This window comes from Cynocephalus volans, chromosome 1 (genome assembly GCF_027409185.1).
Source record: "Cynocephalus volans isolate mCynVol1 chromosome 1, mCynVol1.pri, whole genome shotgun sequence".
Lineage (NCBI taxonomy): Eukaryota > Metazoa > Chordata > Mammalia > Dermoptera > Cynocephalidae > Cynocephalus > Cynocephalus volans.
This window is the reverse complement of record NC_084460.1, coordinates 226926900-226940869: the sequence shown is the minus strand read 5'-3', so window position 1 is coordinate 226940869 and position 13970 is coordinate 226926900. Positions and strand designations below refer to the sequence as shown.

General features: G+C 39.5%; 1 non-coding gene across 1 annotated transcript; it reads left to right on the top strand.

The window, feature by feature from the left end:
• Positions 1-3604: 3604 nt before the first annotated feature.
• LOC134365529 (U6 spliceosomal RNA) lies at positions 3605-3707 on the top strand. The gene has a single exon (XR_010022117.1). It is a non-coding gene; the product is annotated as a U6 spliceosomal RNA (small nuclear RNA).
• Positions 3708-13970: the final 10263 nt, after the last annotated feature.

The window sequence follows — 13970 nt, the reverse complement described above, 5'->3', positions numbered from 1 at the left end:
GGACACAGTTAACTAAAATGTAAGATTTGGCATAAGAGACTTTTATGGCAACATAGATTATCCACATATTTCCAGGACATAGCTGTTCCATTAATGTTCTGGGATTCTGTTATTAATTTCTTATATATTGTACCCATTAAAAATTTCACAGAATGGGGCTGGCCAGTGAGCTAAGTTGGTTAAAGCATGGTGCTGATAATGCCAAGGGCCAGGATTTGATCCCTGTACTGGTCAGCTGCCAAAAAAAAAATAAATTTCACCAAAGACTAAATGTACTTAAATACACTGCTACACTATTACATGGTAAGAAACATCTCATAATTACCCAAAGGAAGACATATCAATCATCCTTGTAATGTTTTAATATAAAAGCATGCCTCCTCTATATGGGATAGCTTAAGTTTATACCTGGTCAAAGGCAAGAGGGTTGCCTGAAAGAGCATTCACTTACACTGTAAGTGTCTTGCCAGTCTCCTTGGGTCTCTACAAGAGTGTCTTACTCTTGCTGCTCACAGAAAGCACCAGGGAACAGATGCATTACAGTTTGTGACAGGAGAACAGCCTGTGGATTCCGCCTACTCCCTCCAGTCCATCTGGAAAGTGGGTGAGAAAGGGAGCCCACACAGAGGGGGGCTCCTGGGAATCCCTTGGGGTACCATGGCTATTGGTGCTTTATTTTCAGTAGATGGCACTGTGTCTACTGAGATAAGCAAAGGAAGAATCTAGATGGGAAATCTAATTGTTTCTAGAGAAAGCACACTGCATGTGAGAATGCATGCATTTTTCTGAGTTAGCTACATGATAACATAAATAATATTCAGTATTCATGTTAGCACTCTCTTCAGAGCTCAAGGAACATTATGATTTGTTATTCTGGCTCAGACTCAGGGCTATGGTGGAGCCTAGGGCCATCCTATGAGGAATGTAGTTGGGATAAGAATAAATCACTCTGAATGCTCACCTACTTTATCACTCAGCATCTGTACTCCATCTGTGCCCTGGATCTCCACCCTGTGCACTGGATCTTCCCCTTTACCCCAGACAGGAAACTCTGGCATCCCAGTTCCTGCCCGGCACCCAGGAATCCTCACACCCCAAGAGTGAAGGCAGCAAGCGCAGTTTCCTGCACATTGGTGGTCCTGCATAACAGACACTGTCAGTTGTCCATCTCTCCTTTTTCCTTTCTAATTGATGTCCAATTGTTTTTTCTCTCTTCTGATTGTTTCTAGAAAAGTAGACTCCAGCACCAGCACATGAATCAGTTTTATTTTAAGCCAATTGTGGTCTTTTAAGTGGGAGGAGAAAACTCCAAGTTTGCTTCTTAGAAAATGAACTGTAAACACATTATAGAGGATGGAGTAGATGTGGGCCAAGCACTACACTATGCACTTGATATAACACTCTCTTTACTATTCCTTACAATAATTTTGAGATAGGTGCTATGCTACCCATTTTACAGATGAGAGAACTGAAGTGCAGAAAGCTTAAACAACCTACTTTGAATCACCCTTGGTACTGACTGGGCTTATGATGAAGATTCTGACCATTTGAAAAGTCTGCTGTGAGACTTCTGGGAATGGGACATGCATGAAGCAACTTCTCATTTCTGTCTCTTGACATTGTCTTCTGAATATCGACCCTGGAAGTGCAGCAGTCATCTTGACACAATGATGAGATCCAACCTAAGACAACAAGATAAAAGTCTGAGGGTGACAGAACAGAATGACAGAAAGAACTTGGGGCCTTGATGATACTGTTGAACTGCTGAATTACTCACCCCTCAAAGTTCGATTTATGTTTTAGCCTCTTTGACATAAGTCTTCCATTACTTGTAGCTCAAAATATCCGAACTAATGCAACCTAACTACCCTAGTTACTTTAGGTGACAAGAAAAGGGATTAGTGCCTGAGCCAAAGGCAGCCATCCATAGAGTAACTGCCAAGGAGGTGGGATATGAGAGTCCACCCATCAGGGTATCTATTGATATTGGATCATGTCTAATGAAACCAACCAGATCCTTTCTGGGGGAGTCTGAGTAACAACATTTTCTTACATCCTCAGGAACTTCTCTCAACCCATCTCTCTTCTGCATCTTCAATGTTTTCTGTTTATGCTAGCACCTTCTTAAAAACCATTTCAATTTTTCATATTAAAAACTAACGAAACATCCTTTGTCAAATACAGAACTTCATGTAATACCACTCTAAGTATATTCTCTCTTTCACAATTCATTTCTTAAAATAGTTGTCTTCGGTTCCTCTCCTTCAAGTCACTCTTCAACCCAAGGCAATTTACACCTGTAATACCCCAACAGAACAACGGCTCTTATAGACATCACAAAATAGTGGTAAAATAGGTTGTCTATTACTAAGTAACAAACTGCCCTGAAACTTAGTCATTTAAAACAATAGCCTCCTTTATGATCTCTCATGATTCTGCAGGTTGGCTAGGCCCAGCTGGACAATTCTTCTGTTCCACATGGAGATGCAATCATCTGGAGGAGCTGGAATATCCACTACGGCTCATTCACAGGCCTGGCAGATGGTATTGGTGCTTGGTTGGGAACTCAGCTAGAAGTCAGCCCTTCTCTCCCCAGCCTCTCTACATGTGGGCTTCCCATAGCAGAACTAGATTGCAGGAGAGAGAGTTACAACTTTGCGAAAGTAGGAGCTGCCAGGCCTCATAAGATAAACAACCGAGCTTCTGCCACATTTTATTGGTCGATACAATCCAGTCCAGATTCAAGGGAAGAGAAAAAGTTTTCATTCCTTAATAGGGAGAACAGCAAAGATTCTGCAACTACCTTCCATGTACCATGATATTAACGACCTTTCTCGTTGTTAAATCCAAGGAAAACATTGCAGTCCTTATGTTTGTGGAATCTCCATTCCAGAAATAGTTTGTTCTTTGAACTCCCATGACAACACATTCGTCTGGTTTTTCAAGTCTGCTTGGTTTTTCAGGTCTGGTTTTTCACTTTCTTGTGAGGAATTTTCTTCTTTTTCTCTAACTCGAAATATTATTGTTTCTTGGGATTCCACTCTTCGTTCTCTTCTATTATCACTATTATCTCTTTTATTAAAACTCTTACTGGACATTCTAATAAACTCTCAAGGATACATACTAAACACCAAATCTCTACTTGCAGCCCATATTGCTCACTTTAGTTCTGAACCGAGATATCCTTCTTACTGAACATCTCCTATCTCCATTTGAACAGCCTACAAGCATCATAAATTCAAAAAGTCTAAAACTGAGCTCATTGCATTTCCCCCCAAAACTCCTATTTCAACCACATTACCCTTGGTTATGTGATACAGAAAACTAATCATTTTTTACTCTTCTCTTTTCCTCAACCCTACAGCCTATCAATCACTGTAGCTAGTTAATATTATCTCTTTATTAACCTTCAAGTTTATTAAGTTGTTTATACCTTTTCTCCAGCACTTCAGTACTGAACTATAGTTTACAGCGCTATCATCTTTTACCTTTATTCCGGCATCTTCTGTATAGTCTTTTCATCTCCAGACTGGCCTCCTCTTTAATCCAGTTTTCACACTGAAGCCATACTGAAGTTTTTAATGGTAAATTCAGATCATACTGTGCTTGATTTGGCAACATATACTCAAACTGGAACAATTTAGAGAGGACTGGCCTGGCCCCAGTGCAAGAATGACTTAAAAATTTATAAAGCATTCCATATTTTTTCTATGTTTATGGGCACACAATATATAAAGGTGTAATTTACATGATGATAACAGCACATATGAGGGGAGAGGGAATAAATCATATGGGAGAAAAGTTTTTGTAAACTAATTGTAATTAATTTGGTATTGATTTGAACTGGATTATTATAAATTAAAATGTAATTGTGATCCTCTTAGCATCCTGTGATGACTAATTTTATATGCCAACTTAACTGGCCTAAGAGATGTCCAGATAGCTGGTAAAGTGTTATTTCTAGATGTGCCTGTAAGGGTATTTCCTGAAGAGGTTAGCATTTGAATCAGCAAAGATTCACCCTCACCAATGTTGATTCGCATCATCTAATTTGTTTAGGGCCTAAGTAGAAGAAAAAGGCAGAGCAAGGGTTAATTTTCTCTCTTGAGAAGAGACAAACATCTTCTTCTGCCCTCAGACATTGGAGCTCCTGGTTCTTGGGTCTTCAGACTCCAGAACTTATACCAGCACTCCCTTACTCTACCCAAGTTCTCCGGAATGGGAGTTACACCAATGCAGCACTGCTACCGCTGATGTGATTTTCCTAAATGTTGAACAACTTATGGTAAATTTCTAACAAAATGGATCTATCAAACATGTGTAGAAAATACTTGGTATTTATTTGCAAAATGAAGTTAAGTTCTACATTCAGATAACTAAAAACTTTTTTTTTTCCCAGCTAAATATATGTCTTTGGTAGACATCAACAAGTATGCAGGATGTGGAACAATTTTTAACTGGTGCATGTACCAGGGAAAGGCTATGTGAGAACACAGCAAGAAAGCTTCTGTCTGCTAGTCAGTAAGTGAGACTTCACCAGGAACTGAACTGACTGATACCTTGATCTTGGACTTCCCAGCCTCTAGAACTGTAAGAAATAAATTTCTGTTGTTTAAGCCACACAGTATAGTCTATGATATTTTGTTATGGCAGGACAAACTGACTAAGACATAAGGCATTCAGTGAACAATTATAGTCCAACAAAGTAGATAACCTAAATTAAATGGACAAATTTGTAGAAATTACCAAAGCTGATTGAAGAAGAAATAGGAAAAAAACAAGTAAAAAGCTTGAGTTAGTTATCAAAAAATGTCCAGCAAAGAAAATCCCAAGACTATATGGCTTTACTGGTGAATTCTACCAACATTTAAAGAAGAATTAATGCCAATTCTTCATAAAATTTTGCAAATAATCAAAGAGGAGGGAACATTTTCTAACTCATTATTAGAGGTCAGGATTTCCCTGATATAAAAGCAATACAAAGGAAAAAAAACCCCAAAAACTACACACCACACTCCTTATAAATATAGAAGCAATATTTCTCAACTAAATAATGGCAAACTAAATTCAACAAAACATACAAAAGGACTTTATATCATGACCAAGTGGGAATCATCACAGGAGTGCAAGGTTGGCTCAGCATATGCAAATCAATCAATATTAATAGACTAAAGGCAAAAAACCCACATGATCATCTCAATAGACACAGATAATGCATTTGACAAAATCCAACACTCTTTCATCATAAAAAAGAAGACTGAAAGTTTTCCCTCTTAGATCAGGAACAAGACAACCACCTTTCAGTCTGACATTACTTTATGATGATAAAATTATATACGTTGTGATTAAAAATACTTTTTAAATGATATGCATGGTATGACCCAATTTTTATTCATTAAACAAGTATATATGGTGCACAGAAGTGAGTTTGGAAGGTTAAGCACCAAGATGCTGAAAGTGGTAATCCTGGGATGGTGGCAATGCTGGTGACATATACAGATATATTTGTTTTTTATGACAACTTTATTGAGATATAACTCACAGGCCATACGATCCACCCATTTATAGTGTACAATTCATTGGGTTTTAGTATAGTTATGCAAGCGTTACCACTATCTAATTCCAGAATATTTTTTATTAATACAAAAAGAAATTTTTACCCACTAGAAGTTACTCCCCACCTTACCCTCCTCCAGCCCCTGACAACCACTTATCTACTTTCTGTTTGTGTGAATTGTCTTTTCTTGACATATTCTATATAAATGGTATCATATAATATGCGGCTTTTTGTGTCTGGCTTCTTTCATGTAGCATAATGTTTTCAAAGTTCATCCATATTGTAACATGTATCAGTACTTTTTTTCATGGCTAAATAATATTCCACTATATGAATATGTCACAAAATTTGTGTATCTATTAATCAGTTGATGGACACTTGGATTGTTTTCATGTCTTGGCTATTATTATTAATACTGCTATAAACATTTAGGCACAGGCTTTTGAGTAGGCATATGTTTTTATTTCTCTTGGATATGTAGTAGGTGTTTGTTTAACATTATAAGAAATTGCTGAACAGTTTCCAAAGTGACTGTGTGTTTTATATTCCCAACAGCAATGTCTGAAAGTTGTAGTTGCTCTACGCCCTCTCCAACAGTTGGTTTGATTAGTCTTTTTAATTTTAACCCTTCTAATGGATGGGTAATAGTACATCATTGTGGGGTTTTTGTTGTTTTTTTGTTTTGGGAGGGGTTTTTTTTTGGCAGCTGGCCTGTACAGGGATTCAAATTCACTGCAGTTTTAATTTGCACATGCCTGGCAATTAATGATGTTCAGTATCTTTTCATGCCTTTATTGTTTATTAGTATACCTACTTTTTCAAAGTGTCTTTTCAAGGATTTTGTCCATTTTTAAAACTGGATTTTTTTAATGCTGATTCATAGGAATTTCTCTATATTCTGAACACAAGTCTTTGTGAATATCTTCTACTAGTGGCTTGCCATTCATTTCCAACTTTGAGTCAAGACCTATTAGACTCTCCACACTGGGAAGCCTTCAAGCTTTATCTTCCATCCTCCATCCCCACTTGCTGTGAAACCATTAAAAATGAAATATCAAGATCACCAGAATTTAACAAATATCTCTGATATGAGTTGGATGTTTGTCTCCTCCAAAGCTCATGTGGAAGCTTGATTCTCAATGTGGCAATGTTGAAAGGTGGGGCCTTTAGAAGGTGATAGAAGGTAAAGGCCCTGCCTTCATGAATGGATTAATCTGTTAATGGGTTAATGGATTAAAGGGTTATTATGAGTATGGAGTGGTGGCTTTATAAGGAGAGCCCATGAAAAAGCTCTTACCATTCTCACCATGTAGTTGCCATAGGACTCCGTCAAGAGTTCCTACCAAGAAGGCCCTCACCAGATATGACCCCCGGACCTTGGACTTTCCAGCCTCCCAAACTGTAATAAATAAATTTCATTTCTTTATAAATTGCCCAGTTTCAAGTATTCTGTTATAAGCAGCAGAAACCGAACTAATAAAATCCCTAAGGAAAAGCCACCCATAGCACTCTCCTCTCCTCTTAAGGAGTTCCGTGTCAACTTGACTTTTGGCCTCTTGGAATCTTTACTTTCTTGGCAGCTCGATAATGTGTTTGAAAGTTGTAGCTTGTGTTTTACATTTTATGTGGCAGTATTATTGCTTTGAGGGGGAAGATTATCGCTTCCCTTGTAGCTGGCACTCAGCATGTGACACAGTTCTGGCCAATAAGATAGAAAAGGAAGTTTTCTGGCAATGATCCTTTCCTCCTCCTTCCCTTTTTCTGCGGTGGCTATAGATGTGAGACCCACGGATGGTGCAGCCACATAATTCATGACATGATGAAATAAAAGATTTGCCAAGGATGGCAAAATGGAAAGAAAACAGGAACCGTAGACATTGACATCATGAGCTGAATGAACAAGCCTAGGTGGCCTAACTCCAAATTTTTTAGTTAAAAAAAAAGTTACATACCCTAACTTTTCTAACTACTGTTGGTTGGGTTCTCTGTTACTTATGGTCAAAAGTTAGAGTTATTTTTACGTATGTAATATTTAATCATTCATCATCCATCTGATCAATAAGCATATGTTAAACACATACCAAGTTCCAGGCACTGTTTGTAGCAGAGTTTCTCAGTAGGAGTGGAATTACCATTAGTTAGCATTTTAAAAATTTATGGGAATGTTTTTATAGTGTCACAATAACTTGGGGCCGCCCGTGGCTCACTCGGGAGAGTGCGGTACTGATAACACCAAGGCCACGGGTTCAGATCCCATATAGGGATGGCCGGTTAGCTCACTGGGTAAGCATGGTGCTGACACAATAACTGGAGGCTACTGGCATGAGGTGGGTTGGTACTGGGAATACAATATTTCCTAAAATGTATGAGACTGTCCCATGCAGTAAGTATTGTCCCACATTCTACATATATTTTGATGTCTACTGAAGACATAGCTGAAAAAGGTATTTTGAATTATCTGAACTTACAGCTTAACTGCATTTTGCAAATAAACACCAAGTATTTCTTGCATTAGTTTAATAGATCCATTTTATCAGAGATTCACCATAAGTCGTTCAACATTTAGGAATATCATATCACCAGTAGCAATGCTGCATGTGGTTTTAGAGTTTCCAATATAACACAACTGTATCAGGCCACATTTACGGCTGTCTCATTTACACTGATTCTACATATAGGTGCAAGCATCCGATTATGTTATTATGTCTGCCAAGTCATAGCTAGACATTTAGTTATTGAAATACATACTATTTTGTTATTAAAAACATTGCTTTTTTACTCCTTTATATTATAATTAGGTCTTATGTTATTTTTTGAAACTATATTCATATGTAGATTACATTATCTATTAATTTAATGACAATTGTAAGCAGGTCTTATAAAACATCTATTATAAAAAGGGGAATTGGGATTAGAAAGCATTGAGAATCACTGATTTTAATAGTAATCCCATATCTTTAAGAAATTTTTATAAGAAATTGTTATAATAGTATTTAGTATTTTTTATTCAAGATGACAAAAAAAATGTCTACAGATGAAAAAAAATTCCTCCTTGTTTGGAAAACTTGACCTTCAGCAAGAATTGCCTGCTTGTGGATTTTGAATATCTGAGTTTATGTTGTATGGCTGTTTGACTCAGATCGCATTTGGCTCTACTAGGCAGCAGAAGTTCCTGCCACTCTCCCAGCTCCTGATGCCTGCTGGGGAGGGTTGTGAAGTCATCTTTGCAAGAACTTGGATTTATTTCTCTTAAAACTTAACACTTTTCCTCTGAAGGGGAGAACACAAGTAAGGAAGACCTACTGACTTACAATGAAGGAATGACAGGAGAAATGTGACTTGTCTAATATTATGCAAAAAGCAGCGAGTATTAAGAGCTAGGAATCAAATCCAAATTTTCTGACTCCTGGGGCTAAATAAGATTTAACTCACTAGTGCATGTCTTATATTTTGGGGAAAAAAAGGAAGATGAGACTATCTGTGAGTGGTTCAAAGATCTCTCTCTTCTTGGAGCTTAATAACTTTAAAAAGGTGGCTCACCACAGGCAACAAAAGCAAAAATAGACAAATGAGATTGCATCAAACTGAAAACCTTCTGCACAGCAAAGGAAACAATTAACAGAGTGAAGAGAAAACCTAAAGAATGGTATAAAATATTTGCAAACCAAACATCTGATAAGGAGTTACTATCCAAAATACATAGGCAACTCCTACAACTCAATTGTAAGAAAACAAATACTCCAATTAAAAAGTGGGCTAAGGACCTGACTAGACTTTTTTTTCTAAAGAAAACATACAAATGTCAACAGGTACATGAAAAAATGCTGAACATTACTAATCATCAGGGAAATGCAAAATAAAGCCACAATGAAATATTACCTCACACCTGTTAGAGTGGCAATTATCAAAAAGTCAAAAGATAAGGGTTGGTGAGGACACAGAGAAAAGAGAACACTTACACACTCTCTGTGAGAATGTAAATTAGTACATCCATTATGGAAAACAGTATGGAGGTTCCTCAAAAAATTAAAAATACATCTACCATATGATCCAGCAATCCCACTTCTGGGTATATACCGAAAGGCTATGAAATCAGTTATGTTGAAGAGATATCTCCTCTCCATGTATATTGCAGCATTATTCACAGTAGCTAAGATAATGGAAACGACCTAAGTGTCTATCAACATACAAATGGATAAAGAAACTGGTATATAAATATACAATAGAATATTATTCAGCCTTTTAAAAAAAGAAGCAAATTCTGTCATTTGTGACCACATGGATGAACCTGGAGAACATTACATTAAGTAAAATAAGCCAGGTACAAAAAGACAAATACCACATGATCTCACTTATGTGTGGAATCCAAAAAAGTCAAACTCATAGAAACAGAGAGTAGAACAAGGGTCACCTGATGATAGGAGGTGGAGATTATGGGAGATTTTGGTCAAAGAATACAAAATTTCAGTTAAGCAGGAGAAATAAATTCAAGACATCAATTGTACATCATGGTGACTATAGTTAATAATATTTTGTATACTTGAAAATTGCTAAGAGCTTAAATTTTAAGTGTTCTCACTACCAAGAAAAGATAACTACTGAGCTACTAATTATGTTAGTTGACTTGATTTAGTCATTACACATTGTATGCATACAGCAAAACATCATGTTGTATGCTATAAATACACACAATTTTTATTTGTCAATTACAAAAAGAAAGAATTGGAAAAAAAGGTAGCTTACGCTTCTCTCATGGAATTTTTTTTCTAAGTTATTTCACAGGTATAAGTTCCTTCAAGTCTCACAATTATCCCATTGCCCCATTTTATAAGTGAGGAGAATGAAGGAAGGAAAATTTCAAAAGTCACAGAAATATTAATTGACAAGCTCCCTGAAGTTCCAGCCAAGCTTCTTTGATATGAAGTATTGATAAAGGTAGTCAATGTTCACCTCTTATTATTGGTTTAAAATGTCCTCATTACCCAATTATACTTCTGTCACCACCCCCTACTCATTCACTTTCATCTCTCTTACCAGGTAGATGAAAGTTTCTCCCCTCTTATACTGGAATTTTTCTGTTTGGCTCTACCAGACAAATTTTATTTCAAGGACACTGAAACACTTGTACTAGTCTAAGACTTGTGCAAATGTCTGAAACTCTTCTTACCCCAGTTCATTATAGCTTCATATCTGTGATTATTTGTTCCTAATACCCACAACAGGGTTATAATATCCCAGGTATTAATTGGTCATGTAAAACTTGCCTGCAGAGTTTCAAGATGGCGGCGGCTGCGGCGGCTGGCGCGGAGTAGCTGAGGTGTAAAAGGCGGCCACTGGGCCTCAGGCAGCCGGGAAACTTGTGGACCTTCCTCTCACCATCTCTTAAGGGAGGACTACAGCTGCTGGCCGGTCGTGGGGGCTCAACGCCACTTTGCCCCCGGCAGGAGAGGCTGCCTCATTTACAGGCAACAGCTTTGAAGTGTGGAGCAGGAAAAGAACTGATTCTTAGCTGCAAAAGCGAGTCTTGAAACAGGGAACACGGCACTAGGGCTGCTATGGATGCAGCCAGGATCCCGGAGGCCGGGGCCGCGCTGAAGGCGGCCAGCTGCCCTATTCAGGATTCGAGGTTTCAGGCCGGCATTAAAGAAGACTCCTGGGAGCGCCCGAGCCGCGCCGCGACTGAACAGCCCAAGGCGGCAGTGCCGAGAACACGGAAGGCGACAAACCAGAGACAGAGAGCGAACACCCGACCTGGCACAGCACTGTGAGTGATCCCTGGCACAGCTCTGTTCGGGGGGTGGATGTCCACGGGGCTCCCGCCTGCACCACCAGGCCACTCACCGCCCCGGTGCTGCCTCCATTTTCCCAGGTGCGGGCAGCTCCGCCCTGCTCGGCCATCACTGAGCCCATTTGCTTGGCCTGGCGCGGGGCTTTCCAGAGCCTGCGGGCCGGCCTTCTCTCCCACTCCCTCCGTGGTTCTCTGGCGGGGCTGGGGGCGCGGGGCGTCCCGACCAGTGTTGGGAGGGCAAGGAAGTACGGGCAGGCCGACTGTCACTCCACCACACCCTGGACTCCGGCCCCGGTAAACTTCCTGTTACTGGGAGGCAGATACCATCTCTGCGACCACCAGTTTGGAAAAAAGCCTAACGAATTTCTGGTTGGGAATAGTGTGGTAGGAGAGTTCCCAGGTCCGCTTGAACCTGCCAGAGAGCAGGCTGCAGGCGGGCACTAGACTCGGTTTATACCGGGAGGATACAAAGGTGAACAAGACCCGAGAAAGATCTACACAGTGCTACAAAGGCACCCAGAGAGACCGGTCATCTGTGCCTAGCAGAAACCTGGTAGACTTCCTGGGCGAGGCGGTGCCGAGCAGGGTCTTGAAGGCCCAGCTGATAGACGAGGGGTGCAGAAGACACACCCCAGCCCAGCACAGTGTGCACAGAGGGGGGAGACGTGCGGCCAGGGAGGCGGAGACTCAACAGAAACCACACACCCGGTGGGGTCGCCACTGCATGATCTAACAGCCTGGGCCAGAGCACACGGAACAGGGAGAAGTCCTGTACAGGAAGTGAAAGCTCAACAGAGATCACACACCCTGTGGTACGTGATCCACCAGCCCAGCAGAGTCCAAGCTGACCAGAAAGGTGGATCCCCGGAGAAGCCCAAGACCCGAGGCAACCACACACACAAGAGGCCAACTGAGCAGTCACGGTGGGAGCCATACCAAATTGGCAACCACAGCAACATCCTAGTTAGTCATTAGTCTCAAACCGGTGGACTGTGAAACCCCCTGCCACAATGAATAAACACCAAAAAAAAGATACCAGAAATACAAAAAATCAAGAAAGCACACCACCAAAAGTTAATAAATCTCAAACTCTAGATCCTATAGAACAAGAAGCCCTTGAAATAACTGACAAGGAATTTCGAGTGATAATTCTAAGGAAACTGAATGAGATACAAGAAAACTCAGCTAGACATCATGATGAAATGAGGAAAAGTATACAGGATCTGAAAGAGGAAATATACAAGGAAATCAATGTCCTGAAAAAAAATGTAGCAGAACTTGCTGAACTGAAGAAGTTATTCAGCGAAATAAAAAACACAACGGAGAGTTTAACCAGCAGGCTTGTCGAAGTTGAAGAGAGAACCTCTGAACTTGAAGATGGGCTGTTTGAAATAACACAAGCAGACAAAAAGAAAGAAAAAAGAATCAAGGACATGGAAGAAAATCTGAGAGAGATATCAGACAACCTCAAGCGCTCAAATATCCGAGTCATGGGTATTCCAGAAGGGGAGGAAAATGGAGATTCCATTGAAAACATATTCAACAAAATAGTGGCAGAAAACTTCCCAGGTATAGGAAAAATCACAGATCTTCAGATCCAGGAAGCTCAACGATCTCCAAACGTATTCAACCCAAAAAGGCCTTCTCCAAGACATGTCATAGTCAAATTGGCAAAACTCAGAGACAAAGAGAGAATCTTAAAAGCTGCAAGAGAGAAGCGTCAAATCACCTATAAGGGAGCCCCAATCAGGTGAACATCAGACTTTTCATCACAAACCCTAAAAGCTAGAAAGGAATGGGATGATATTTTCAAAATACTAAAAGACAAAGATTGCCAGCCAAGAATACTCTACCCTGCAAGGCTATCCTTCCGAAATGAGGGGCAAATAGTATATTTCTCAGACAAACAAAAACTGTGGGAGTTCACTACCACACGACCACCCTTACAAGAAATCCTCAAGGGAGTACTGGGTTTGGTTCCTGAAAAATAACTACCACTGCCATAAAAACCCAAGAAAAATCTAAATCCGCTAGTATAATAAAAATGGCATTCATGAAGAGAAAACAAGCTAACAAAAACACTATCTACAACCTAAGGAACCAACAAACAAAGAAACCAAACAGTAAGTCAGAAAGCAAGGAACAAAAGACACCTAAGACAACCAAACAACCAATAAAATGCTAGGAATAAATCAACACCTTTCAATAACAACTCTTAATGTTAAAGGCTTAAATTCCCCAATTAAAAGACACAGACTGGCTGACTGGATCAAAAAGCAGGACCCAACTATATGCTGCCTACAAGAGACCCACCTCACCCATAAAGATTCACACAGACTAAGAGTGAAAGGATGGAAAAATATTTACCATGCAAACAGAAAAGAAAAACGAGCTGGAGTAGCTATTCTTATATCTGACAAAATAGACTTTAAACTAAAAACCATAAAAAGAGACAATGAGGGACACTACTTAATGATAAAAGGACTGATCCATCAAGAAGACATAACAATCATAAATATGTACGCACCCAATGTTGGAGCAGCCAGATTTATAAAACAAACTCTATTAGACCTAAAGAAGGAAATAGACACTAATACCATAATAGCAGGAGACCTGAACACTCCA